This window comes from Talpa occidentalis, unplaced genomic scaffold (assembly GCF_014898055.3).
Source record: "Talpa occidentalis isolate TD23 unplaced genomic scaffold, MPIMG_talOcc4v2.1 talOcc4.2, whole genome shotgun sequence".
Lineage (NCBI taxonomy): Eukaryota > Metazoa > Chordata > Mammalia > Eulipotyphla > Talpidae > Talpa > Talpa occidentalis.
In genome coordinates this window covers 29,488,539-29,494,693 of record NW_023602073.1, presented here as the reverse complement: position 1 = coordinate 29,494,693, position 6,155 = coordinate 29,488,539, and the positions used below count along the sequence as shown (strand labels likewise).

At 52.8% G+C, this 6,155-nt stretch overlaps 1 pseudogene; it reads right to left on the bottom strand.

Moving 5' to 3' along the window:
* Positions 1 to 229: 229 nt before the first annotated feature.
* LOC119251121 (class I histocompatibility antigen, Gogo-OKO alpha chain-like) lies at positions 230 to 5,835 on the bottom strand (annotated as a pseudogene).
* Positions 5,836 to 6,155: the final 320 nt, after the last annotated feature.

Genomic DNA, 6,155 nt, shown 5'->3' with positions numbered 1-6,155 from the left:
ATACCAAGAATCTTTTTTATTAACCCATCAAACTCATATGACAAGATGAGAAAAAATAATTTCAGACCTACATTATTATTGCAAGAGTGGATTCCCTACTAGAGCACCCTTTTATAAAGAACATACATATGACAGCCTAGGCCACTTCTGCTCCAACAGTGTAGTCATCAGGTCAGTGTGGGGAGGGTCCTGGTGGGCAGGGCTGGGCCAGAGCCCCTATATTATCCAATAAGAAAATAGAAACACTCATATGCCCTTTGCAGCAGAGAAAACAGTGGATCTTGAAGTCACAAAGTGGAAACAAGAAGAAATCCTGCATCACTCAGTCCCCACAAGACAGCTGAGAATAATCATTAAAAAATTCAAAGAATCATGTAAGTGTCCACATTCTCCACAGTCCATCGCATCCTCAGAATGTTTCCCTCACAGCTTCCCCATAACCTCATTCCATCCTTTCTCCACCAGCCCCTGCCACCGCAGGCCTCCAGGGTCTCACCTTTAGGGGCTGAGAGACACATTAGGACCCTGGGCACTGTCGCTGCCTGAGGGAGAACAAAATAGAACCTGTCAAAGTCAGGAGAGATGAGACCACAGGAGGGAATGATGGGGGTGACTCCTCTATGGGCTCCATCTTCACTGTCCCCAGGGGCTCAGAGATCAAACCACTGATCCACACTTACCTGCAGCCTGAGTGTTGCTTCCTCCTTGTTCTCCTGTGGGAAGAAACATCACATGAGACCAGGGAGAAGTCTGCTCATGAAGTCCTTTAGGACTCTCCTAGTCCTGGATCAAAGGGAAGTTTCCAGAACTGTGACTGAAGACCCAGGGCAGGGCCAGGAAATATGAAGAAAGGACATGAAGGGGGTTGGGAGCAACAATCCTCTGGAGTCTGTCCTCAGCAGGGACATTCCCCTCTGACATCTCTAAGAATCGGGTACTCATCACTAGTTTCAAGGTAAACAATTTGGGATTCATATTCATAAGTGCTTTAAAAAAGAGGGTTAGCAATCAGCTCCAGACCACATGTGTGTGGATGGTACTTCCCATTAACCAGGTATGGCAAGTTCTCCCTGGGGTTTGAAAAGCCCCCAGTGGACAAGATCCCCAAATTTCATTCCCTACCTGAGTGCTTCTTCCTCCACATCACAGCTGCAGCCACCACAGCTCCAGTGAGCACAGCTCCAAGGAGAACCAGGCCAGCAATGATGCCCATGGCAGAGGACTGAGGAGGGGGCACTGGAAGGGAAGGGGAGACCCTGAGCCCCAGGCCTGCATCCTGACCCTATAAAGGTCTCCAGAAGGGCTCCTGATGGCCCTGGGCAGAGTCTCTGTGCCAATGTCCCCCTCCTTACCCCATCTCAGGACTCGGGGCTCCAGCAGCCCCTCATGCTGCACATGGCGTATCTCTGCTCTTCTCCAGAAGGCACCACCACAGCTGCCCACTTCTGGAAGGTTCCATCCCCCCAGACCTGGTGTCCACCAGCTGTGTGTCCTGGGTCAGGTCCTCCCCATCTCGCTGCCAGGTCAGGGTGATGTCCGCAGGGTAGAAGCCCAGGGCCCAGCACCTCAGGGTGACCTCATGGTCGGAGGTGGGGTGGTGGACACGTGTGTTGGGGGGATCTGAAGGGAAGAATCAGAAAATTCACACTTTGGGTTTTCTCCATGCACAACGTGACCATCCTCAGAATGGACAATCTGTTTTGGAAAAGGAAGTGCAAAACCCTGATACCAGCCTTGTCCAGGGTATGTGGGATAATTGCAGATTCTTTTGAACGTTTTAGAGTCACGGTGAGAACTCTTGTTGGGAGAATGCAGGTCTCTGAGGAGGAGACAGAGGCTTTAGCTCCTGAGTGGGTGGAGGGTGAATGACTGGAAAGTCAGGAGTCAGATCCAGAGTTGCTCACAAAACAAAACAAAACAAAACAAAACAAAACAAAACAAAACAAAACAAAACAAAAAAACTGCTCTCAGACCAAAAGCAAGATCTTGAGAGAGACCCTGATGGTTGCTGGGTCAAAACCATCCAGTGAAGGGTGATTTCAGGGATGGTCTCCCCTGCCTCCCATCTCAGGAGAAACTCGGTTTCCTAACTGCCCTTCTGGAAGAGCAGGGCCCTCTGGGCGAGTCTCTTTAACACAGAACTTGAAGCCCAGGGGGCCTCCTCCCTCTTCTGACCAGAAAGGGGGTGTTCTGACCATTGGACCATTTTCCCTGTGTAGCGCCAGCCTGAGGAGACCTGAAGAAGTCAGGGCCCTTCTTACCTGCACGGTGCGGCACCTCCTTCCCGAGCTCCAGGAATCTGACGAGCTGCTCCTGGCACGAGTCGTCCAGGTAGTTCGGGTCCTGCTCCCCTCGCCCGCAGCCTCCCGCTCCTGCTGGGGGCTCTGAGCCGCCCTGTCCGCCCAGTTCAGGGCGAGGTAACCAGCCCATCATAGGCGAGCTGAGTGGACCAGTCAAGGAGTCGCAGATCAGGCCCCCCTTGGCGGCCGCACATCCTCCGGAGGGTGTGATACCCGAGCCCGCCCCTAGTCAGCCCGCGGTCTCCCCGCCCGCGCCCCGCCTCCTGTCCTGAATAAACCTAAACTGAAAATGAACCCAGGGGAAAGCCCTGCAGGCTCTTCCGGATCCAGGGTCCTGGCGGGTCCACCAGTCTCGGGGGGTCGCTCAGATCCAGAGACTGGGGGCGACCCTGCCCGTCCGTGGGGTGGGGTGGTGACCTGGCCGGGCCCGTCAGCTCACCGTCCCGGCTCTGGTTGCAGTGGCCGCGAGGGGTGTCCAGTTGCGCTCGGCACCAGGTGTGCTGCTCTGCTGGGTCTCCCTGTGCTCAGCCCGCTGCTCCAGCTCCTCCAGCCCCTCCCGCCCCTTCCAGGGCGCCCGCGGCTCCATCCTCAGGAGCTCCACGTTGCTGTCGAACCGCACGAATTGCGTGTCGTCCACGCAGCCCACGATGTAGAAGCGGGGCTCCCCGAGGCCGGGCCATCTCGTGTAGGAAAGTCTCAGGGGGTGGGGGCCTGGGGGCGGGAGGGGAGACCCAGAATGACCATCCTTCCCACGTGGTCCCGAGTCCCAGGGAGATGGGGGGAGGGAGGAGGAGGGTCGAGGCTCCCGGAGGCAAAAGGAGGCAGGAGGCTGGGAGGGACCGAAAGGGGCCAGAACGGGGCGGGGTCAAGGGAGAATATAAGGGTGTGGGTAGGCGCCTTTCCAGGGGTCCCCTGGTTCTCCCCAGCGCAGCGGCCTTTCCCCTCCAGACCCCACACTCACCCGCCCAGGTTTCTGTCCAGGCCACGGTCGCCAGAGCAGCAGCAGAAGGATTCGTGGCTTCATCCGCAGCCTCGGGATCTGGGGAGACTCAGTCGTGGTGGTGCAGTGGAGACTTTGGAGTCCCGGAGAGGCTGATTGGCTTCTCAGGAAACCCTCCAGGCAGAGGGGAGCAGAGAACTGGGCAAGAATCTCCGGAGTCCAGGTAGCAGAACCCCACACAGGTGGTCAAAAGTGTAACTGTGGGAAAATGGGGAGTCCCCAAGAGTAACTAACTTCTCCCCAGACAACCCCTGGGGCTGAGACCCTGAGAGTCATACCCGGGTGCCTGGGACTCTCCCCGCCCTCCTCTCCTGCACCGAGACCTTTGTCACACCGTGTCCCTGAGGCCAGGCCAGGGCCTGGGTCAGCGATTCTCAAAGACTTTCATTTCAGGATCTCTGTAGTCTCACAGATTAGCCAGGACCCCAAGTATGATTTTATTTATGTGGGTGATAGCTCTCAATATTTACTATGTTAGGAATAAAACCATTTCAAAAATATTATTAAATTAAGATTAATATCAATAGCCTATTGCATGTTAACACAGAGTGCTTTTATGAAAAATAGCTATGAAAATAATCAGGACAGTAAAAAGAGTGCATCTTTCACATTTTATATTTTTGTAAGTGCCTTTCTTGTCTGTCTCATTATAAAACTTTGGATTCTCTGAAGTTCTATTTATGTATTATGAATCTACTTTTTGGTTGAAGTCTATTAAAAATAATACAGCCTCATACAAATATGTTGGAGCAGTGTTGTTGGAGCAGTGTTGTTATGGCAATTTCCCAGAGAAGTGGAGAGATTCACTTGTCACACAGGTGGGCTCAGTAGGATCACTCCCAAAAGGCTGAGCACCCAAGAGTAAAAATGGCAGGGTTTTATACAGTTTGCATGAAGAAACCTGCTGTCCCATCCATCATAGCATAAACAGTCTTTATCGTTTGGGAAGATTGTCAGGGTCCCCATGGCTTCCCCTGTGAAGCAGCAGTGCAGCACACTCAGCAACTTCTCCGCTCCAGCAAGGCGCAGAATGTAAGGAGCAAACTCCCCCAAGCAGCAGACTTGGGAAACTATCTGCTTCATTTCCCTGCTTTCAATATCCCTACTATGTGCTAGAGAATATCGAAGTAAGGACTCATAGGAAGCATTAAGAAAGAAGCACATTTGGAGCTTAGCAGCCTCCAAATGAGACTGGATAAACCATGTGGACAAATGAAGAAGACACGGCCCGAGGGCAAGCGTCACAAGAACAGAGACCATTGGGCCCAGGAGGGTGTGAGCCCAAGCACCAGCAGCTGATGCTTCCCAACAAGGGGGGCCTCCCTGTTCTTTTCTTGAGTGCAGTCTATCCTGGAGTTGGTTGATAGACTCGCGGACAACACCTGACTTGTTGGAATAGAACAACAGTCTTCATTTAGATCTAGGCAAAGGCCACTATGGGTGGCTGTGAGCAGGTCTAGCCCCCTGCGGTTCTGGAGAACAGCAGCTGCTACAGAGTCCATTTAATCCTGGGTGTCGTTTAAAGACTGGGCCACATTACTTAGATGTCAGTCGACTTGATGGAGAGGACTGTGAAGTTGCTTTGGGTCACCCCGAGGCCTGCTGCCCCCAAGCCTATCCCAGAAGAAACACCAAGGGCCACAAGCAGTGGAATGGCCAGGGGGATATGCTCTAAGTGATGGCCAGGGCCAGTATAGGAGAGTTGGGTGGCTGGGTCACCTGACAGGAGGTTGAAGTCAGGGATGAGCAAGGTGAGGGCACAGAGACTCATATCAGATGGAATTAGACATCTATAGAGGCCAGTGGAGCAAACAGAAAGGTTCCATTGGGAGCACATAGAGAAGAACCAGAGGCCTTGGAAACATGTGCAACGTACAGAGACATTAGGTTGTTGGCCAGGACCCAAAACACAGGTGGCTGGCACCCAGATTTTAGGGCAGGGCAGGCAATCAGCTAATACAACGAGGACGGCCAAACCAAAGAGGAAACAGGAAAAACAACTAACACTGGGGCTCAGTCCTACAGTTTATGAACATCCCCACCTGATGTTCCTCAAGCTTCTGCTGTGCATTGACTGACCAGCTTCCGGGTTGTGGTTGGAGCAGGGCTGTGGAAGTCTCAAGTGTCCAGTCAGGGTCCCTCCGTAGGGTCAGCCTGAGTTGGCTTGTAGGGCCCAGGCAGGCCATCGACTTCTTTGGTGTCTTTGGGCAGATTGGCTTAACTCAGGAGTGGTTGGAGTAACACCTGGAGTAGATGCAGATCAGAACAAGTAAATATTTGTAGCTTCTGCAAGGCCTGATTTTTGTGAAGTCACCTACAGGTCTTTAAAAGGGAAGGAGCCATGTGCTGTTTCCCTGGCTGGGGCACCCTCATGAACAATCTGATGGCCCCCAAGTTATGTTCTTTTTTCTTTTTTTGAGTCCCTCCCATTGTGTTCAATGCCATGACAAAAGGGGAGGGGGGAATACTCACATTCTTACCTGGCCGCAGCCCTCTTGTGGTTTTAAGAGGTGTCTTGGCATCTGGCGAGCCCATATAACCCCTGGGCCGGTGCCTTGAAAAGGTATAAAAAGCGTATAGGCCTCATGACGTCGTCACGGAATTGCAGGCCAAGACCACTCACATCCCGTACCAAGTTATGGGACTGTTACATACACTCACACACACAAACAGACGCTGTGCATTCCACCCATCAGGAAACTCTACCTGGCTCTGCAAGGGGGCACGAGAGGTGATCAGGTTCTTCTGTCCATTGGGATAGGCCTAAAACTGTAACCAGGCCCATGAGGGCTGTGAGAGGTGATCAATATCTCCTTCCATCTGCTGGGACTGGCTGAACTAGAACCAAGGTCCCC